Source organism: Mirounga leonina, unplaced genomic scaffold, assembly GCF_011800145.1.
Source record: "Mirounga leonina isolate KUSES-001 unplaced genomic scaffold, KU_Mleo_1.0 Mir_174, whole genome shotgun sequence".
NCBI classification, from domain to species: Eukaryota; Metazoa; Chordata; class Mammalia; order Carnivora; family Phocidae; genus Mirounga; species Mirounga leonina.
The window spans coordinates 32,641,710-32,666,002 of NW_023270451.1; the positions used below are offsets into that span (position 1 = coordinate 32,641,710).

General features: G+C 37.2%; 1 long non-coding RNA gene and 1 pseudogene across 1 annotated transcript in view; both read right to left on the reverse strand.

Moving 5' to 3' along the window:
• LOC118020824 overlaps positions 1-24,293 on the reverse strand; it is a 112,949-nt gene that overhangs the window by 77,320 nt on the left and 11,336 nt on the right. The window lies entirely within an intron of this gene.
• Positions 15,149-16,378, reverse strand: LOC118020823 (annotated as a pseudogene).

The following is a 24,293-nucleotide window of genomic DNA, read 5'->3' on the forward strand; positions in this document are numbered from 1 at the left end:
CCTGCTCCACACCTAGGGAGGGGACAGATGTGAGGCTCGATTCCATGACCCTGAGATCATGACCTGAGCCAAAATCAAGACTTGGACACTCAACCAACTGAGCCACCCAGGCACCCCCTTAATGACTTCATTTTAACTTGATTATCTAAGATCTTATCTCCAAATGAGGTTACATTCTAAGTTACTGGGGATTGAGAACTTTAACATGTGAATTTTGAGGGGACACAGTTCAACCCATAACATAGTTCTCTATATATTTTCTCTTATCTATTTAACAAGTCTGTATTTGCAATTGTACTTTATTTCTCATGCCTAATACTATTTAGTGGTGATTTTGCTCTTTTAAAAAATTTATCAGTTAGCCACACTCTACTTAACACTCTCTTTAAATGATAGCTTTTGGCATTTTGGTCATGGCTAAGTTTTCTTTAAAGTTGTGTTCTTATCTATTTATTCCTTTCTTCTGCTTTATAATGTTTTAATTTACTTTCTTTTTTTTTAAGATTTTATTTATTCATTTGTCAGAGAGAGAGAGAGCATGCACATAAGCAGGGGGAGCAGCAGGCTCCCTGCTGAGCAAGGAGCCTGATATGGGACTCAATCCCAGGACCCCCAGGATCCTGGGATCATGACCTGAGCTGAAGGTAGCTGCTTAACCGACTGAGCCACGCAGGTGTCCTGATAATGTTTTAATTTACTTTCTTGATATGAAGCATAGATAATTCATTTTTACATTTTCTTATATTTTAATAAATCAATTTATGGGCAAACATCTTCTTTTGAGCATGACTTTGTTCACCTCCCAGAGGTTTAATAATATTTCTATCTTTGCTTATTTCTGAAGAAATTCCCATTTTCATCTTTTTTTATTATCTCAAGATATAAAATAATTTATTTTAAAATTAGTAAGTAGAGGGTGGGTGGAGCTAGATGGCAGAGGAGTAGGAGACCTGGATTTCCTCTGGTCCCAGGAATTCAGCTGGATAGGGATCAAACCATTCTGAACACCTACAAACCCAACAGGAGATCGAAGAAAGGAATAGCAACAACTCTCTGAACAGAAAAGCGACCACTTTCTGGAAGGTAGGACGTGAGGAGAAGTGAATCCGAGGCGATATTCGGGAGGATAGATGGCGGGGGAGGGGCCTCCGTCGGCCCCTTCTGGCAAGTGATAGAACCACGGAGCATAAAATCGGAACTTTTAAAAGTCTGCTCCGCTGAGGGACGTCACTCTGCTGGCTAAGCGGGGGGTGGAACCCTCCGGGACAGTGTGGTCTCAGGACCCTCGGGGTCGCAGAAAGACCGGGGGTGCCTGAGTGTGGCATAGCTCCCAGGTATCGGAGCAGGGAAGCCGGCTGCAGAGGCGGAGCCCAGGCGCGGGCTCTCAGCTTGGGGTGGCCCTAAACCGTGATCCGCGGCACAGTCGGGCCACTGCTCCTCCAGCAGGGACCCAACAAACAGCAGATCCGGGGAGACTCAACTTCCTCCCCGGGGAGGAGCTGCACGGGAGTGCACCGCAGGGATCTGCCGGGTTTGGAGACTCCACACGGGGTCGGGTGCCAGAGATAGAAACGCTTGCTCACTAAGGAGCAGGGCCCCGAGTTCTCAGCTCCTCCATGGCAGAGTTTGGGAGGCCGCCATTTTCACTCTCCGCCTCCAAAGGTGCACTGAAAGCTTGCAGGGAACAAAAGCTCCCGAGAGCACACCGGAGCAGATTACTTAGCCTGGACCGGCAAGGGCAGGGCAATTCCACCTCCGACAAAGACATTTGGGAACCATGGCAATAGGCCTCTCCCCCAGAAGATCAGCAAGAACAGCCAGCCAAGACCAAGTTTACCGATCAATGAGAACGGCAGAACTCCAGCGCTAGGAGAATACTGCACATAGAATCCAGGGCTTTTTTCCCTGTGGTTCTTTAGTCTTTCAAAGTTAATTTTTTTAAACTTTTTTTTTTGAATTTTTCTTTTTCCCTTTTTCAGGCAACATCTTATCAATCCCTTTTTTAAAAAAATCTTTTTTATTTTTCATTTTTAGAGTCATATTCTATAACTCCATAGTAGTTAACCTTATTTTTGATATATATATATATATAAGTTGTTCTCTCTTTAGAATTTTGGGATACAGTTTTTTCTAACAGATCAAACTATACCCTAAATTTCTAGTGCATGGCTTTGTTCTAGTCTCCTGCTTGATCACATTGTCTCCCTTTTTTTTTTTTCCAAATCCTCTTCTTTCTTTTTTCAACCAACTTCTTATCTTATCAATTCCTTTTATAAAATCTTTTATAATTTTCATCTTTACACTCATATTCCATCCCTTCATTGTATTAACCCTTATTTTTGTACCTATATAAGTTTATCTTTCTTTAAAATTTTGGGAGGCACATTCTTCTAAAAGACCAAAATACGCCCACAGTCTGGTGTGTGGCACTGATCTATGCACCAGCCTGATCATATTTGATCACATTCTGTTTTTTTTTGTTTTGTTTTGTTTTTGCTTATTTGTTTTTATCTTTTTCTTTTTCTTTTTTCTTTTTTTCCCTTTCTTTTGCCCCGGTTTCAGGTCTTTTCTGATTTGTTTAGTGTATATTTTCTGGGGACATTGTTACCCTGTTAGCATTATGTTCTCTCATTCATCTAGTCTCCACTGGACAAAATGACAAGATGGAAAAAATCACCTCAAAAAAAAAGTACCGACTGCCAGGACCTAATCAATATGGACATTAGTAAGATGTTGGAACTAGAGTTCAGAATGATGATTTTAAAGATACTAGGTGGGCTTGAAAAAAGCATGGAAATTATTAGAGAAATCTTTCTGGAGAATAAAAGAACTAAAATCTAATCAAGTCGAAATCAAAAAGGCTATTAATGAGGTGCAATAAAAAATAGAGGCTCTAACTGCTAGGATAAATGAGGCAGAAGAGAGAATCAGCAATATAGAAGACCAAATGATGGAAAATAAAGAAGCTAAGAAAAAGAGAGATAAACAACTACTGGATCATGAAGGCAGAATTCAAGAGATAAGTGATAACATAAGATGAAACAACATTATATTTGGGATCCCAGAAGAAGAAGAAGAGAGGGGCAGAAGGTATACTGGAGCAAATTATAGCAGAGAACTTCCCTAATTTGGGGAAGGAAATAGGCATCAAAATCCAGGAAGCACAGAGAACCCCCCTCAAAATCAATAAAAATAGGTCAACACCCTGACATCTAATAGTAAAACTTACGAGTCTCAGAGACAAAGAGAGAATCCTGAAAGCAGCTCAGGAGAAGAGATACATAACATACAATGGTAGAAATATTAGATTGACAGCAGACCTATCCACAGAGATCTGGAAGGCCAGAAAGGACTGGCAGGAAATATTCAGACCGCTAAATGAGAAAAATATGCAGCCAAGAATACTCTATCCAGCTAGGCTGTCACTGAAAATAGAAGGAGAGATAAAAAGCTTCCAGGACAAACAAAAACGAAAGGAATTTGCAAACACGAAACCAGCCCTACAAGAAATATTGAAAGGGATCCTCCAAGCAAAGAGAGAGCCTAAAAGCAACATAGACCAGAAAGGAGCACAGACAATATACAGTAACAGTCACCTTACAGGCAATACAATGGCATTAAATTCCTATCTTTCAATAGTTACCCTGAATGTAAATGGGCTAAATGACTCAATCAAAAGACACAGGGTATCAGATTGGATAAAAAAACAAGACCCATCGATATGCTGTCTGCAAGAGACTCATTTTAGACCCAAAGACCCTCCAGATTGAAAGTGAGGGGCCATTACCATGCTAATGGACACCAAAGAAAGCTGGGCAGCAATCCTTATTTCAGACAATTAGATTTTAAACCAAAGACTGTAATAAGAGATGAGGAAGGACACTATATCCTACTTGAAGGGTCTATCCAACAAGAAGATCTAACAATTGTCAATATCTATGCCCCTAACATGGGAGCAGCCAATTATATAAGCCAATTAATAATAAAAGCAAAGAAACACATTGACAACAATACAATAATAGTAGGGGACTTTAACACCCCCCTCACTGAATTGAACAGATCATCTAAGCAAAAGATCAACAAGGAAATAAAGACTTTAAATGACACACTGGACCAAATGGACTGCACAGATATATTCAGAACATTCCATCCCAAAGCAACAGAATAGACATTTTTCTCTAGTGCCCATGGAACATTCTCCAGAATAGGTCACATCCTAGGTCACAAATTAGGTCTCCACCAGTACCAAAAGATTGGGATCATTCCCTGCTTATTTTCAGACCACAATGCTTTGAAACTAGAACTCAATCACAAGAGGAAAGTCGGAAAGAACTCAAATACATGGACGCTAAAGAGCATCCTACTAAAGAATGAATGGGTCAACCAGGAAATTAAAGAAGAATTAAAAAAATTCATGGAAACCAATGAAAATGAAAACACAACTGTTCAAAATCTCTGAGATGCAGGAAAGGCAGTCCTAAGAGGAAAGTATATAGCAATACAAGCCTTTCTCAAGAAACAAGAAAGGTCTCAAATACACAAGCTAACGCTACACTTCAAGGACCTGGAGAAAGAACAGCAAATAAAGCCTAAACCCAGCAGGAGAAGAGAAATAATAAAGATCAGAGTAGAAATCAATGAAATAGAAACCAAAAGAACAGTAGAACAGATCATCGAAACTAGGAGCTTGTTCTTTGAAAGAATTAACAAGATTGATAAACCCCTGGCCAGACTTATCAAAAAGAAAAGAGAAAGGACCCAAATCAACAAAATCATGAATGAAAGAGGAGAGATCACAACCAACACCAAAGAAATACAAACAATTATAAGAACATATTATGAGCAACTCTATGCCAGCAAATTAGATAATCTGGAAGAAATGGATGCAATCCTAGAGATGTATCAACTACCAAAACTGAACCAGGAAGAAATAGGGAACCTGAGCAGACTTATAACCACTAAGGAAATTGAAGCAGTCATCAAAAATCTCCCAACAAACAAAAGCCCAGGGCCAGATGGCTTCCCAGGGGAATTCTACCACACATTTCAAGAAGAATTAATACCTATTCTTCTGAAACTGTTCCAAAAAATAGAAACGGAAGGAAAACTTCCAAACTCGTTTTATGAGGCCACCATTACCTTGATCCCAAACCAGACAAAGATCCTATCAAAAAGGAGAATTACAGACCAATATCCTTGATGAACATGGATTCTCACCAAAATACTAGCCAATAGGATCCAACAGTACATTAAAAGGATTATTCACCATGACCAAGTGGGATTTATCCCTGGGCTGCAAGATTGGTTCAACATCCGCAAATCAATCAATGTGATACAATACATTAGTAAAAGAAAGAACAAGAACCATATGATCCTCTCAATAGATGCAGAAAAAGCATTTGACAAAGTACAGCATCCTTTCTTGATCAAAACTCTTCAGAGTATAGGGATAGAGGGTACATACCTCAATATCACAAAATCCATCTATGAAAAACCCAAAGCGAATATCATTCTCAATGGGGAAAAACTGAGAGCTTTCCCCCTAAGGTCAGGAACGTGGCAGGGATGTCCACTATCACCACTGCTATTCAACATAGTATTAGAAGTTCTAGCCACAGCAATCAGACAACAAAAAGAAATCAAAGGCATCCAAATCGGCAAAGAAGAAGTGAAACTCTTACTCTTTGCAGGTGATATGATACTTTATGTGGAGAACCCAAAAGACTCCACCCCAAAACTGCTAGAACTCATACAGGAATTCAGTAAAGTGGCAGGATATAAAATCAATGCACAGAAATCAGTGGCATTCCTATACACCACCAACAAGACAGAAGAAAGAGAAATTAAGGAGTCGATCCCATTTACAATTGCACCCAAAACCATAAGATACCTAGGAATAAACCTAACGAAAGAGGAAAAGAATATGTACTCAGAAAACTATAAAATACTCATGAAAGAAATTGAGGAAGACACAAAGAAATGGAAAAACGTCCCATGCTCATGGATTGGAAGAACAAATATTGTGAAGATGTCAATGCTACCTAGAGCAATCTACACATTTAATGCAACCCCTATCAATATTCCATCAACTTTTTTCAAAGAAATGGAACAAATTTGTATGGAACCAGAAAAGACCCCAAATAGCCAGAGGAATGTTGAAAAAGAAAAGCAAAGCCGGCGGCATTACAATTCTGGACTTCAAGCTCTATTACAAAGCTGTCATCATCAAGACAGTATGGTACTGGCACAAAAACAGACACATAGATCAATGGAACAGAATAGAGAGCCCAGAAATGGACCCTCAACTCTCTGGTCAACTAATCCTCGACAAAGCAGGAAAGAACGTCCAACGGAAAAAAGATAGTCTCTTCAACAAATGGTGTTGGGAAAATTGGACAGCCACATGCAGAAGAATGAAACTGGACCATTTCCTTACACCACACACAAAAATAGACTCCAAATGGTTGAAAGACCTCAATGTGAGACAGGAGTCCATCAAAATCCTAAAGGAGAACACAGGCAGCAACCTCTTCGACCTCAGCTGCAGCAACTTCTTCCTAGAAACATCGCTGAAGGCAAGGGAAGCAAGGGCAAAAATGAACTATTGGGACTTCATCAAGATAAGAAGCTTTTGCACAGCAAAAGAAACAGTCAACAAAACCAAAAGACAACCGACAGAATGGGAGAAGATATTTGCAAATGACATATCAGATAAAGGGCTAGTATCCAAAATGTATAAAGAACTCATCAAACTCAACACCCAAAGAACAAATGATCCAAACAAGAAATGGGCAGAAGACATGAACAGACATTTTTCCAAAAAGACATCCAAATGGCCAACAGACACATGAAAAAGTGCTCAACATCGCTCGGCATCAGGGAAATCCAAATCAAAACCTCAATGAGATACCACCTCACACCAGTCAGAATGGCTAAAATTAACAAGTCAGGAAATGACAGATGTTGGCGGGGATGCAGAGAAAGGGGAACCCTCCTACACTGTTGGTGGGATTGCAAGGTGGTGCAGCCACTCTGGAAAACAGTATGGATGTTCCTCAAAAAGTTGAAAATAGAGCTACCCTACAACCCAGCAATTGCACTACTGGCTATTTACCCAAAGATACAAATGTAGGGATGCGAAGGGGTACATGCACCCCGATTTTTATAGCAGCAATGTCCACAATAGCCAAACTGTGGAAAGAGCCAAAATGTCCATCGACTGATGAATGGATAAAGAAGAGGTGGTGTATATATATATATATATATATATATATATATATATACACAATGGAATGTTATGCAGCCATCAAAAAGAATGAACTCTTGCCATTTGCAACAACGTGGATGGAACTGGAGGGTATTATTCTGAGCGAAATAAGTCAATCAGAGAAAGACATGTATCATATGACTTCACTGATATGAGGAATTCTTACTCTCAGGAAACAACCTGAGGGTTGCTGGAGTGGTGGGGGGTGGGAGGGATGGGGTGGCTGGGTGATAGACATTGGGGAGGGTATGTGCTATGGTGAGCACTCAGAATTGTGTAAGACTGTTGAATCACAGACCTGTACCTCTGAAACAAATAATACATTGTATGTTAAAAAAATAAAAAAAGAAGATAGCAGGAGGGGAAGAATGAAGGGCGGGAATCAGAGGGGGATACGAACCATGAGAGACTATGGACTCTGAAAAACAAACAGAGGGTTCTAGATGGGAGGGGGGTAGGGGAATGGGTTAGCCTGGTGATGGGTATTAAAGAGGGCACATTCTGCATGGAGCATTGGGTGTTATACACAATAAATCATGGAACACTACATCAAAAATTAATGATGTAATGTATGGTGATTAACATAACATAATGATAAAAAAAATTAGTAAGTAGATACCTTGACTGAGATTTAAAAAAATAATAATGTGGGCTGTATGACCTCTGCTTTTTGGTATCTATAGAGAATTACTCTCCTCTATGGCTTAGTGCCTAGCTAATTTGTGAATTCCCCAATCTTGAAAAAAATGTTTTGTTTATAAAATATAGTTACATATATGCATATAAAATTATATATATAAACATATATTCATAAAATCATGTTTTTCATTTGTTTTAAAATTTCTGTAGAAGTTTTTTTAAGATTTATTTATTTGAGAGAGAGAGAGAGAGAGAGAGAGAGAGAGAGAAAGTGCAAGTACGGGGAGGGGCAGAGGAAGAGGGAGGGGGATAATCCTCAGGCAGAATCCCTGCTGAGTGTGGAACCCGTGGCGGAGCTCTCTCCCAGGACCCTGACATCATGACCTGAACTGACGGGCACTTAACTGACTGAGCCACCCAGGTGTCCCAAAATTTCTCTAGACATTTTTATTTGTTAACTCCCCTTGTAATTTTTAAAGCTATTAGAAACATTAATGCCTTGGACATCTTCTTAATGGAGTGCATCTTTTGTCACAAAGAATTATTTCTCTTTGTTCCATTTGTTGGTTTTCACACTAAATTCTATTTATTTATTTTTATTGCTCTATTTTCTTCTTTTCCTGCATATTTTCTTCTGTATTTAGCTGTTAAATTACTTCTCATTTCAAAAATCGTTCTGATAGTAACAATAGATAGATCTTGTGTAAGTCCGCATTATTCGAATAATGTTAAGCAATCTGTAAATCTTGATCATTATAATAGATCTGACTCTGCTCATGTTAATTTTGACTAGTGATATGTGACATTAATTTAACAACCTATTTTATAAAGTCCAGGATTAAGTAATATCCTGTCCCTCTAACCAATTTCCTCTTTCTCAGAACTGCCTATTTTTATTCCTCTATTTCTAAATGCCCCTTTACTCTGAGTTTCAGTGCATCTGGATTTTAGGTCCATGTTTTACTATTATATTTTACATTAGAAACCAACTATTACAAAGACTTAACATTTTTCTTACCGTATGTCTGTTACCGCATTTAGTCCTATTTATTGGATTTCTTTCTTTGTTTTTTAAGATTTTTATTTATTTATTTGAGAGAGAGAGTGAGGGGGAGAGAGAGAGAGAGAGAACAGAAGAGGGGGTGGGGGGAAGAAGCAGAGGGAGAACCAGACTCCCGGCTGAGCAGGGAAGCCTGATGTTATGGTTGATCCAGAGACTCCAAGACTGTGACCTGAGCCTAAGGTTGATGCTTAACTGACTGAGCCACCCAGGCGCCCCTATTGGATTCATTTCTAATTTTGCTGGAAATAATTTTTTTTTCTTTTTTCTTTTTGATGTAGCGTTCAACGATTCTTAGTTGCGCATAACACCCTATGCTCTTTTGGAAGGTCTGTGATTAGGGAAATTTATGAGTGTGGATGTTTCATAATGTCTTTATTTTACTCTATCAATTAATGGTTTAGCTGGATATAGGGTTAAGACTTAAATTCACCACCATATTCCCTGAACTTGAAAAGCTCCTTTCGTGCTGTAGCATCTGTTATTGAGGAAGAAGCCTGATTCTAACCTAATTCTTGTTCTTTTGTAAGGAAGTTGTTTTTGTCTCTTGAGAAGCTTTTAACTTTTCTTTTTATCCTCAGATTCTACATTTTACCACATATTTCATTAAATAGTTCTTTCTTCATTCATGTTAGGATTTTGTTGCTTGTACATTTACTTTGAAGATGCTAATTTTTATGGGGGAAATTTTCTTCTATGTTACTCTGATTATTGGATTTTCTTCATATATCTGGTGATTCATTATTGCCTGTTCATTGTCTCATTTGCTAACAGCTGTTCAAGTTTTATTAGAACTGTTTACATGATTGGTTGTGGGAAATGAATAGAATATGCCTGTATGAGGTATAATTATAGCTTGTCTTCTGGATATAGGGCTCCGTCTCCTCTTGCAGAGTTGCTAGCTACCTGGGATATTGTCCAAATACCTTTGCTAATCCTCTTGATTAACCAAACCAGGAGACAGAGGAAGGTCTAGTTCCTGTGAAGTTTATAGGCACCCAAACAGATCCCCTAGGTAATATTCTGCTCCTCACATTTAATTACTTTGATCTATCTCTCATGATAGTTTGTAAGTTTTTTTTGTACCTCGTTACTCTGCAGCTGCCCTGTCAATCTGATTCTACCTGCTTTCTACCATACAGGAATCCCTCCACATTTCTAATCTTCTGGTACAGGGTTGCTGTATATGCATGGTACCTTGTGAGTCATGCCCTGTGTAGCCTGTTTCTGTGTGTTGGGCCAGGCAATCACTGTTCTCATTTTCCAATGCTGTTGAGATTAATTATCAATTTAAAAAGTTTGTCTTCTCTTTTAAAGGATTTACTCAGGAAGAAAGCCAGAAGTATTTTATTAGTCAGATATCTAACAGATCTCTTTATTGACCCATTGCCTGTTGCATCATAATCTAAATCCCTTTATTTTTTTTGAAGTATTATAGAAAGATCATGGCCTCTCATGAATGTAAGATTATTATTGTAAGAAATCAGAAAAATATTTTCCCTCTTCTCTCTTTTTTTTCTTTGTGTATTGTGCCAGTCCACAATTTCTGGGGAAATTTGGAATATGTTGACTCCAAGCAAATGATTGTGTCCTTTTGGCTTTATCTAAAAATTTAGGCTTGGTTGTGTGTAACACCCAGTGCTCATCACCACACCTGCCTTCCTTAAAGAATATTAAGAGTTCATTATTCATGAGAAGCAATAAAAGAAATGAATTTATACTTTCTTAGTCTTTTCAGAGCACTGTGCCTTGTCAAACTTTAATGTATGAAACGGTTGGATTTGACATCAAAGATTTTACCTGGCTTATGTACTAAAGATAGCTTGATCCTTACTGCAGTGTTTTAGGCAACATAAACATGGCTTTCTAGGTAATTAGAAAGAACTTCAGGAAATAAGATGTGTTCCTTCCTATCCTCTACACTTCTTCTGACATAGAAAAAGAAAAAACTTTAGAATTTTTTTTTTAATTTTACCTAATGTGACTCCACACAATGAGTTACTGAACTGAACTTTCTCCCCTCCATCATCTGCAGTATTCACCCACTAGCCAATCCATCTGGAACTTTATCTAGTCACTTGCCAAAATCCTCCTCCTTCTTAAAGATGTTCTGACCCACCTCTGAGTTTTCATTTCCTCCCGCTCGACCCAAATGATGAGCTCTATCCTCTTCCTTCCAGATGTCAAGCCCACCTACTCCCCAGAGATAAAATATCTGCAACAATCTTGCTTCACTGCCAGCCATTCACCAAGGTAAAAATGAATTTTCATATCTCCATTTCAAGTGTCAAAAGAACCCATTTTCAACTGGAAGAAATTTTATATGCCTTTTTCAAACTTACCACCACTCTACCGAATATATCAATTTGGATGCAAGAGTTTATTTTATTTTAGTCTCAACCATTCTTACAATTCCTTCAATGCACACACAGACACGTGCAAACACACACCATATTCCTGGTAAATTGTATCCAAATGGCCCTTTTCTATATATTAACTTCTGTGAAAAAAAAATCATACTACCATGTCCCTAAATTATTTGGAAACAGAATTCCTCAGTATTTCTCATACATGCCTTTTTATAATTTCTTATAGTATTAGGTTGCTTATAACACTCATAGAATTATATAATTTTTAAACTTTTTTTATTATGTTATGTTAATCACCATACATTACATCATTAATTTTTGATGTAGTGTTCCATGATTCATTGTTTGCATATAACACCCAGTGCTCCATGCGGTACGTGCCCTCTTTATACCCATCATCAGGCTAACCCATCCCCCCACCCTCCTCCCCTCTAGAACCCTCAGTTTGTTTCTCAGAGTCCATAGTCTCTCATGGTTCGTCTCCCCCTCCGATTCCCCCCTTTCATTTTTCCTCTACTGCTATCTTCTTCTTCTTTTTTTTTCTTTTTAACGTATAATGTATTATTTGTTTCAGAAGTACAGGTCTGTGATTTAACAGTCTTACACAATTCACAGCGCTCACCATAGCACATACCCTCCCCAATGTCCATCACCCAGCCACCCCATCCCTCCCACCCCCCACCAGTCCAGCAACCCTCAGTTTGTTTCCTGAGAGTAAGAATTCCTCATATCAGTGAGATCATATGATACCTGTCTTTCTCTGAGTGACTTATTTTCACTCAGCATAATACCCTCCATATATACACTGGAGGGAATTATATAATCTTAACTATAGAAGGGAACATATAAATTCTCTAAATAGCTTCCACTCCCAGTATGAAATACATCTAATTTTAGGTGATTACTATTTTGTGATAAAGTTTGCTCATCATTCATTCATTTAATCAAGAAATACTTACTGAGAGGCACCTGGGTGGCTCAGGCCGTTAAGTCCTAACTCTTGATTTTGGCTCAGGTCATGATCTCAGGATTGTGAGATGGAGGCCCACCACCAGCAGTGCCTGTGGAGCCTGCTTAAGATTCTCACCCTCTCCCTTTGCCCCTCTCCCCACCCCGCATGTGCACTCTCTCTCTCAAAAAAAAAAAAAGAAGAAGAAGAAGAAGAAGAAAAGAAATACTTAATGAGTATTTTACTATGTCCTAAGACTAATCTAATGGCTGGGCATAAATCAATCTTCTGCACTTTCAAGGAAATCACGTTTTAATGGGAAGACACAAGTAAGTAACAAACATAATAATTAAGTCAGTAATACAATGTGAATGTGTAATCTGGGATTTTACCTATTTTCTAGTTAATCAGATAGATACCCTGTTACTGTTTCATGGTTGCTGACAGAAAATATAAGATTCCTGGGTCAGAGACAAGGTTCTCTTATGCACAGAATAGCAGGCAGCAAGAACATTAGCTTATTTTGCGTGGCGATTATGCAGATGGGACCAGATGGATGCTGTGCATGCAGTAGAGTTCTATCACTACTGAGGAACACAGGATATGAAGAAATCACTATTTTGTAGCAAGCAGTAAGCAGGTCTTGTCTTTGGCTCAAAGGGAGAAACATTAACTTCTCTTTCAAGATTGCTTGCTATCAAGACAACTGTGAGGAACGTCCCAGTTAAAGAGCTATCAGGACTTTGCATTCTTGGCATACCCACCAAGATGCATAGAAGCACAAGTGACCCTTGAAGATGATTTCCAAAAAAAATGGGTGGTGATAACCATTATGGAATAGAGAATCAAGTAGATGAAGGTCAAAAGAACAGAGAAGGCAGGAGGAGGGGTCACCATTTGCAGAGCTGAAGAGGTTGGTCAATGTAGATTAAATAGGCTAGATTATGCTGTGGTGACAACTCCAAATCTTGGTGATTTATAATGACAGATATTTTTGTTTCACTCAGAATAGATGTCAACAACCAATGGGAGGCAGCAGACTTTGTTTATGACCATCATCTTGTTTCCTGTACAGAGGTTAATGGAGCAAGAACAGTATTTTCTTAGTCATAATATCGGTTGAAGGAGGGAATATAGCAAAGTACAACCTGCCAAAGCTTCTTTCTCCCTTATGTCTCATTAGCCAATGCAAGTCAGATGGCCAAGTCTAACCTTACACTAGGGAGAGGAAGTGGATGCTGATGACAAAATCTACTACAGTAGTCTTTATTGAGAGGATGGAATTCAAGCAAATAGTGGAAAGAAATGAGAAATCTAACCAAGTGGGTATATGGGGTAGGGAATTCTAGGCAGAAAGAAAGCCTAGAAAAATAATTTTAAGTTGACAGTGCACCTGGGGTGATTGGAAGAATATCCACAAGGCCATTGAGGATGGAACAGAACAGAAGAAGGGAAATAATTCCTCTGGGCAAATAGAGAGAACCACTTATATAGGCCACTGTAAGGATTCTATGTTATAATTTCTGTGAAATAGGGAATCACTACCATGCCAGAACTAACCTGTAAAAGAGAAAGAATAGAAGCAGGAAGATTTGTTCAGAGCTCCATCAGTGGTGGCTCAGAGGAAGGTGGTAGCAGGCACTAGGGTGGGGAAATGGGTGCTGCATATATTCTGAAGGTAACAGCAATAGATAGATTGGATATGGGGACTGAGGAAGGGAGAAAAGAGAGAATGAGAGAGAGGCTCACTCATGTCACACTTGAAAAGCTTGTATTATGAAAGATTATGTATGCTATAAAATTGACATTAAATTTATCCTAAGGTGAATTAATGATCATGTTCTTAATAATCTTTAAGATATTTTGCCTGTTTTTCCTATCAGTTTCTGGAGGCCAGTGCTAAAAAATCTCGCAATATGATTGTGCAGAAGAATTTAGAATTGTCATATTTTCATACTGGATTGATAACTTCATCTTTTTTTTAAGATTTTATTTATTTATTTGTCAGAGAGAGAGAGAGAGCACAGGCAGGGGGAGCGGCAGGCAGAGGGAGAAGTAGGCTCCCTGCTGAGCAAGGAGCTGACGCTGGACTCAATCCCAGGACTCTGGGATCATGACCTGAGCTGAAAGCAGACGCTTAACTGGCTGAGCCACCCAGACATCCCTAACTTTATCTTTAAATTTTTTACTTTTAAACATTTAAAGGCTGTGTCTTATATAGGTTATAGTTGAGTTTTATTTTTATCCAGCCCAACAATTTTGAATTCTAACTGGATGGCTTTATTAATTTACATTTAAAGTTTTACTGCTGGGCACCTGGGAGGCTCAGTCAGTTAAGCCTTTGGCTCAGGGTCCTGAGATCAAGCCCCACTTCAGGCTCCCTGCTCAGTGGGGAGTCTGCTTTTCCCTTTCTCTCTGCTGCCCCCCTGCTTGTGCTCTCTCACTTGCACTCTCCCTCTCTCAAATAAATAAATAAAATCTTTTAAAAAATAAAGTTTTACTGCTCTATTTTTATTTGAATTAGCATTTTATTATATGTTTTCTATTTTCCTAATAGTTCTGTTCTTCTTTCTTATTTATTTTTTAATCTATGTGTTTTATTATTTTATTTTCCCTCTCTTAGTTTGTTAATTATGTTAATTATTTTTTGTTGTTACTCTAGAGATTGCAAGATTTGTCTTTGATTTATTAGACTGTATTTCAAATTAGTAAATTATCCAATTTCCAGAAATCCAAAGATCTTATTTAACTCCATTTAACTATCTGCATCTTATTTTTGTTTGTTTTGGTAACTTTTGTTTTTAGGTGGGGAGGGGCAAAAGGAGAGGGAGAGAGAGAATCTTAAGCAGTCTCCAGGCCCAGCACAGAACCCCACGCAGGGCTTGATCTAAAGATCCAGAGATCATGAGCTGAGCTGAGATCAAGAGTCTGTAGTTCAACCAACTGAGATACCCCGGTGCCCCTTGGTAATGTATTTTAAATCTGCATATATTTTACATCATATAAAATATTGTTACTATTGCTTTTTAATGTATTAATATTCATTTATATTTTCTCTTATATTTAATCTTTCTATTTTTTGTTTGATGTCTGATTTTATTTCTTTGTTACTCTTAGAAAATCTCATTTTTGACTGGACTCAAACTTAGAGGTAGAAGCTCTCAGAGAACACAGCCCCCGTCTTTTGGCAATCTGCTCCTGCCATTTTTCTTTGGTCTCCTTCATTCTCTTGGCCAAAAAATTTAACATTTTCTGCAATCTCTTGCTTATTTTTCTTAGTACACTCTTTCTTCAGAGCAATATGCCAGTGTTTGTGTTGGAGGGTATATGGAGTAACAAGATACTGAATCATGAACCCTTTGGTTCTAGCTTCTTTTGGTTCTTCTTTGTTTAGGGGCTTTTTCACAACATACTGGCAGACATCATCTTCTTTAGAAAGATTGAAAAGTTTGTGGATTCTGCTAGCTCTTTTGGGCCCCAGGTGAGGAGGCACAGTAGTATCAGTAGGTTCAGGAATATCCTTCTCTCCCCCCCTTTTTTTTTACAAGGACTAAGTTGAGAACACTGAGATTGGCATCCACAATGCAACCCCAAAACAGATATGTGCTTTCTTTCTCCAGTCTTCCTTGGTCTGTAGCAGGGGTGCCCCTTACTCAGCAGCAGGTAGACACGGCCATGAGTCAGGATACCCTGCTCCATGGGGAAGCCTTGTTTGCCATTGTCACCACTGATTCAGACTATATAACCCTCCCATTCTTCACCCAGATCAGCAGCAACTTCTGTGGCCATACACTTCTCATAAAGAGTATGAAGTTTATGTTCATCATCTACTTCAGTGAGTTTCTGGCAGCCAGTAGCTGGGAAAGAGATATTCAGCTTCATCCTACAGCAGTCTACTGCATCTGAGGCACCACAAGAAAGAAGTAATCTTTCTATTGTTTTTCATTCCTGCTTGCATTACCATGTTTAATCATAAGTCATTTCCCTTCTGTCAGAAAAATCCCCTTTAATATTAATTTTAATGATAATTTCTTGCCAATGCATCTTTCTTGGTCTGAAAACTGTATTTTTTTAAATTTGTTTAATTTTTTTAAATTTAATTTACTGATTATAGAGTTGTAAGTTGCTACTGTTGCTTTTAGAACTTTAAAGGTAATGTTCCACTGTCCTTTGTCTGCTGAAAAGTTGATTCTTGGTCTATTGCACCTATAAAAGTAATGTGGTCATTTTTCCTGGATGCTTTTAAAATAATCTTTTAGATTTTTGGTTTTCAACAGTTTTTCTATCCCATAATGAGGTGTGGCTTTTATTGCATTTATCTTACTTGGAGTTCATAATATTTAATTACTAATTTCAATTGATGCATTTTTTTAGTTATAGAATTTCCATTTGATTCTGTTTTATAGATTCTGCTTCTATAGTGAAATTCTCCATTTTGTACCTATTTTTCTTGAATATAGTGATAATAATTCTTTTAATATTCTTATCTGGGAAGTCCTATATCTGGGTCATCTATGTATCTTTTTCTATAATCGGGGGCTTTTCCACCTGATTTTCAATGATTGGTTTTATCTTTTGGCTTGCCTTGTAATTTTTTATTATATGCTAAACCTTATATATAAAAATTTATGGACTCTTTCTTTTTTACCAGAGATTTATTAAAATATGGGTGGGTTAAGTTGTTTCAATTAAAAATTGAAATAATTTTTGTTTATATTTCGGTGGTTTTGGAGGCTGGTTTATTTCTGGTGTGCTTTGAAACCTAGGGAGGTTCTTTCACTAGGTCCTCAGTTTATGAGGGCCCTTTCTCCTTGGTGAACACTAAATTTCAATATTTTTTTCTTTTCTGTAGCATTATGAGACTGATAAAATGTATTTCATTTTTTAACTCCTTATCAGATATTTTTAAATTTTTTTCTATTAAATCTGGCCCACACAAGAGTAGCTTAGGAGTTAGGAAATCCCTTAAGTATTGTACAGAGAATGTTGGTTTCATTTCTCTGTGATTTTCCTTTATTCACTGGGATCTTGGAATCTCAAATTTTGCTTGTCTTGGTGGTCTTGAATTTCAATTTTTTAATCTCTTGAACCCAGTTTGCTTGCTGAAAACTTTAACCTGATATTTTTTTGCTAGCCTCTACACTCAGTGCTTTGAATTACCAAATGTCCCAAGGAAAAAATAGCAGAGGCAAATGTATGATTTATTTTAATGCATTTCTCTTCTTTCCAGGGTCTTCTTGGCTGTTCTCCAATCCCTCCAATTGGCTGTTTTTGTTTTTGTGTTTTACATTTTATTAATTTTTTTTCCCTGTAGTTAGCCTAAGCATCAGTATTACTCTCATACAACCTACTTTGTTATAGTTAGAAGAAGACGTCTGTCTTTTGACCCTGCTTGGTGTAGTTTTGTACTGTTACCAGTTGAATTTGTGTTTGTATTTTCTAACAAAATTTTACATACCTAATTGAAATCATGACTTTTGTTGTTATTGTTGATAATATTCCTATGATTATAGTGCCAAGTGCATCATTTCATTCAATAATTATTTGTTGAATGTAACTGGGGCATGAGTTGGCAAAAAGAAACTAGAAAAACTGAGAACCCCACTCCATTTTAAAAAGGTGAGAAGATACATAGGGGATCATGGTTCTTAAAATTCTGATTTCAAGAAAATGTTTTCCTTCTGTTCTCTTTGATCACCAGAAAATGTTAAATGTTAAGCCTAGTAAAATAGATAATTTATTGTATATATTCCAAAAGATAGAAAATACTTCCCTATTACATACTTATTAATTTCAGAGACCAATTAAGGCTTATAATAGGAAACATTAGCCTGTGCTAACATATGAGAGCCTTTGCACTATAAAAATTGCATTAACGTCTTTTTTTTACTTGAAAACAATTGATGTTATAGTTTGGTTTTAGAATTAAAGTTTCCAGGCCCTTTGGTAAAAGAGATATCTCAGAGAAGGCATAAGTTAGGAAAGCCTCTCTTTAAGAGCTTCTTGCCTGTCCCAGTCAGTTCGACCATTTTTAAGATAAAGCCTGGCTTGTTGAAGCAAGAGACATACCTGTAACAGAACTTTGTCTCCTCTGTTTCAGTTCTTTGTCTAATCCTAGTTTTCACAAACTCCATATAACCATTGGAACATCTTTCCTTTCCTTATACTTTCTACACCTGACCTTTATTTAGATCTTCTTTGCTTTCAGATTCTTTCCACAGAGGGCTCAAGTTTGACTTTACTGTTTAGGCTACCTCTATAATTCTAGTAACTGACAACATGAATCTTTCATCAATATGGTGTAATACTTATTTAGAACTCTCTGGAGAAGCTCTTTCTGTCTAGCTCCTAGGGGATACCTTGGTTACAACATAGTCTAAAAACCAAACTTTCATCATAAGAGATGAACCCAAGTCTATTCAAGAGAAAAATACAGGGTACTGTAAATAGTGATTAAACACTGTATAATCGTTCTTCTAGGAGTAGTCTTTGATTTGGATTGATAAACAAAGTCATGATACACAATAGATTTCACTCAGCACCAAGTTGGCTTAGCTTTAAGAAAAAAAAAATGCAATGTTATCTGTCAAAGTTGTGGTTAACAAAAATATTCCAATAGCAATAGCATCTGTAATATGTTTAAATGAAGCATTCATAAATTTTATTAGTCAAAATATTGAAACTGATAAAACACCATTCACTAGCCAATATAATATTCATGATACTGTTATTGAAAATTGTGAAAATATTTACTGTCAGTTTTGCATCTCTCTTCCATTGCAATCATTCCAAGAAAGTGCCTCTGTACTTGAATCTGATGATATCGTTATGGATCTCTGAATAATGTGCTTATTATTGGATCAAATTCTCCTGGAAGTCTTCCCAGAATTGTAACTGTTCTGTAAGAAGAAACATCTAGAAAAGCCAATTAGCTTGCCAGTCTCCATAAGCATTTTTTTAAAGCTGGTATTTCAGAGAGGCCTATGGCTACTTTGATTTTACAGATTTCACTAGGTGATAATTTCCCAGTCATCAGAATTAATGAAAATTCAGGAAATGTCAAACTTCAGGGAATATAAAACCTCACTTAAGAACATTTTAGAAGGCTCCAGTAACCTTCCAACATGACAAACCAGGCCTTTCTTTATACACATTATAGGTAGAAGAGAAAATAAAAGGTGAAGGTAGGGATGGTAAGCAAAGCTAGATCTAAAGATTCTGGCAGATGTATTTTGATCTTCCACTGCCCCTGGTCATGGATCATGTAATGAATTAATCCTTCCCACACGTTCTGTAAGAATGGAATATTTGCTATATCTCTTGTAAGATGTAGTAACTGGAAAGGTGGATGGTGGCCCAGACAAAAGAAGGAAGAGTGAAGCTTGCCAATTTCACAGTCTAAGAGTCTATTCATGACTCTTCATAAGCCCTTATTCTAGAAGGTGCCCAGGGTAATTCTTTGCATAGCCCCCACCTTTCTCTGCGCTTTTGATGAGAAAATAACAAATCCTGGGTACAGATAAGTGAAGGGCTTACAAGCAACAGTGCTTTGTATAGGTTACCTTTTCTTTTTAAGATTTTTTAAAGACTTTATTTATTTATTTGAGAGAGAGAGAACACAAGCAGGGGGAGAAGCTGAGGGAGAGAGAGAAGTAGGCTCTCCACCAAGCAGGGAGCCCAATCTGGGGCTCGATCCCAGGACCCTGGGATCATGACCTGAGTCGAAGGCAGATGCTTAACCAACTGAGCCGCCCAGGTGCCCCTTATAGGTTAACTTTTGGAGGACAGTGCAACCATTTGTGCCACTGTATGCATCCCTCAGTGTATTTAAAGATTTCTACTCCATGACCTATGGGTTTCAATAAATTGGTCCAATATTACTTTTCATCCATTTTTCACATGGCACTCAGGATCACAGCCTAAAATAAAAAGACTGTGAATCAGGACCATGGGGGTCTCTTCTTTTTACTAGGGTTGTCCTCTGGAAGCACTTTCTCCATCCCTAATGAGCTTGTGCTTTTACCAACTAAACTTAAAATGGGTATTCTCCATACCCATTTCCTGCCTATTTTGTTCTTGGTACAGAGTATTTTTTCCTTTGCCTTTCATGTTAGAATATACATATATAATCCCTATTGTTCCCTAGTGTGTATTAAAATAGAAAAAAAGAGATTAAATATGTAAAAGGAAAAATCAACAACCCACTAACAGCCTAACACATGCATCACACACACACACACACACACACACACACACACACACACAAGGGCAGGCAGGTTAAATGGTCACAAAGGAAAAGAATATGGGTTTGGGGAAGGGGTTTAAATATAAACAGCCCCCTGACATCGGGTTCAAATACAGAATGAATGGAAGGGTTGGACATATTTATTAAAGCAGACGATTTGAAAAATTAATCCTTGGCTAAACTAAAAAACATCCAAGGAAGGCAGTATTTGATTGTCTACCCTCAAGTCCAAGAGGAGGAATCTCTGGGGATTTTTTGGAGAGAAGAAACTCTATTACAACATTTTCCTGGCCTGAAAGCCTACTTAGGAGGAAGTGAACAGAACCCAGCCCCAAGGCCAAATTTCAGGCTCAAGTGGATGGACTGCCAGGACATCCTACACACCGGACAAAGGCAGTGAAGCCAAGACAACCCACATTCCCATGCTTTTAAAAACTGGGGAACCTCAAGGGGGTACTTGATTTATGTGGAATAACTAGGCTGCCCAAATACATTTGAGAAAGAAAACCTTTTCCAACACTCTCACCTGGGATTGAGGACTCTGTAAAATGGTGGTGGAAGAAGGAAATAGAGTAAATTGCTCCTTGGCTAATGCATTGAGACTCTTGGAAGAGAGCGTAAGGTTGGGAAAGTAACAATAGCACTTACTGTGGTTATTGAGCACTTACTGTGTGCCATGCCATAATAGCTTTACATGTAGAATCCCCTCCTATCCACACAAAATTCCTACAATTCATATACAATTATTACATTTTTCTTAACAGATGACGAAGCTGGAGCCTAGATTGCCTAATCAATGAACATAGTATGAATGTGAAATGAATACCTAGTAAATGGTAGAGGTGGGAATTAAAGCCAGGTTTGACTGATTTAGGGTCTGCATTCTTGACAACCTATTGGGTTCAACAAATGAGCTACTGCAAGAAAGATAACCATGAGTTGGGAAGCAAACCTAAGATACATATAATTTGTATGATTCTCCTACTCAAATTCATGAATCTCATAAATAAAAGAAGTCTTTCATACACTTTCAAAGAAGACTGTTTAGAATTTATATGTAGAACAATAAGAGGTTAGAGGACTGACTGCTGCAGGGTACAATTTGCGTATTTACTCAGGCTCTAAAATTTGGAACCTCTATGAATTGGTGCCAGTCCTTTGCCAACTTCTGTCAATCTAATTTATTGATCTTAAAATAATGAGAAGTAAAATTTAAACTTAGCAATTAAAAGATGTTTCCTGTGCTTTGCTATATGCATTCATGGACATTCTGTCTCTTAATCTAATGACCAACTCAGTGGTTAGCATAAAATATGCATTCAATAAGTATTTTTAAAATAATGAGGTAGGTAGGTATTTCCCTCATCTTACAGATGTGACAACTGACACTCAAAGGAAACTTACCAATGACCACAAGACCTCATGTAGGATTCAAATTTAGTTTTTCTAACTTCAAAACCCATACATTTGGTACAATATCAGAAGCCACAAAATTACAACATTATGTTGTTATAGAAATGGATAAAGTGAGTGGAAGGGAGATTACATTTGTGCAGGGTCTTAAATAGTGAGCAAAACCTTTCATGGAACAAAAATTAATTGTACATGGGAATGTGGAAGAGTGTGGAGGGAAATATTCTTGGCCACTGCTTCCAAATTTGTTCGTATCATAGCACATATACTATTTTTATAGCAGGCTGTGGGAAATGAGGAAGTAATTCTCAGCTGGAGGCAACTTCCCTGAGTGCTCTGGCCATTCCTGACTCTGACCAGTTACCCTGTGAGTTGAAGGGATCCGTATCTTATCACACCTTTAATCCCTTGGCCACATACAAATATTCCAGATTTACCAGTTGAGAAGCTTAGTTCTGGGCATATAAAATAGTCATTTTTGCATGCAGATACAAGGAAATGCATGAAGTATTTTTGAAGCCTTGAGAAGTTCAGCTTGGTTTAGGAGATATGTTAGGAGATGGTATTGGAGAAGTTGTTCTGGAGCCTGGTTATAAAGTTTCTTAAATGCCATGTATTGGGATTGCAAAATTATAATAAATATGCAACACAAACAAACAAAAACCCCCAAAACTCAACCCTAAAATAGTACAATAATGGAAAGAAGGATTTTCTTTTTCTCAATGTTTTTCTTTAATATCATTTTACATATTTGAAACTGTATTTATAACTCAGAGATTCTTGCTGTGATGCAGTAATCGTATTAGACAAAACCTCCCTCTGAGATCAACTATTAGAGCTAAGCAAAATTAAACAAAATAAAATAAAAAGGAACAACTGTTTAAATTATTCTCCAATAACTAAGGCAACAAGAAATCGAGGAACCAAATTCCTGAAAAGAAGGGAAATGCATTGAAATGAACCCTCCATATGTCTCCACTTTTTCACCTTGACTGCCAATTCCTACCCCTGAACATAGAAACTGATCACAAAGCAGCAGCCTAGAAACTACTGGAAGACAAAAAACTGGACTTCAGCATTATTAGAAAAGGCATAATTTGAGGGACCCCAAATCAAGGGACTTCAGGAAAGTGACTCTGACAGTCTACATAAAATTTCTGCCCTAAGGACTCACTGATTCTGAGACGGAGAAACTCTGAAACTCTGCTCAGAAGCTAAATAGTTTAGCAGAAAGTTTGAAAATCTCAGGATGTGAGAGAGAAAAAAAGAACTGTTCAGCTCCTACAAATATAAGAATGCTCCCATTCAAACACTTGAAATTATTTTACATTGAGATTCCTGTAAGCGTTGCATATAAGGAGTAAGAACCAACTAAAAATAGACCAGTATTGCTTGGATGAAAGTAATCTGCCTATACTTAAATTTGATTGGAAAAACAAACACACTAAGTCTTCTTCATAGGACGCTATCTAGAGCCTTTACAATTTTTTTCTTCATATTTTCCAGCATTAAATAAAAACTGACAAAATATGTCCAAAAAAGCAATCAAATAACCAGAACAAAGAGAAAACATAGATTCTTAAATAAGTGAGATTAATATATTTAATAAAACAGATGACCATTTGAAAAAGCTCACTAAATAGCAACATAATTTAAAATAGAAATCAAATATAAACCTTAGATAATTGAAACTGAGAATTAAAAGATGAGTTTAATGGCAATTTAAGAACTACAGAAGACAGGATTAGTGATTGGATTATAGATTAGTAGAATATAACTCAGAATGAAGCATAAATAAAAGGATGGAAAATACACAAATCTAAGAAATATACAAACTATTAAAATTTAGCAATATTGCTGATTATATGTTCTATATGGATTAATTACATTTATACACCTAGTTACAAACATTTAGAAAATAAAAGTTGAAAGATTAATTTATAATAGCTTGAAAATCACCAAATACCTAGGAATAAATCTAATGAAAATTGTAATAGCTCTATACAGTAATCTATAAAATATTATAAGAGAAATCAAAGAAAACTGTAATAAGTGGAAAAGAAGTCCACTATGGCCCGAGCCTGGGGGATTCAGTATTCTTAAGATGCCAATTCTCTCTAAGTTTATCTGTAGTTTCAATATAATTTCAGTTAAATTACCAACTTTTTTTTAAATGACAGGCTAAAGCTAAATTTATATAAGAAGGCAAAGGGCCAAGAATAACCATGATAATCTTGAGAAAGAAGAGATTTGGAAGATTTATATAATCAGTTATCAAGTTTTTTATAAAACTATAAGGAAAAATATGTTATATTGTACATAGATACACAATTTGACTGATAGACTATAGA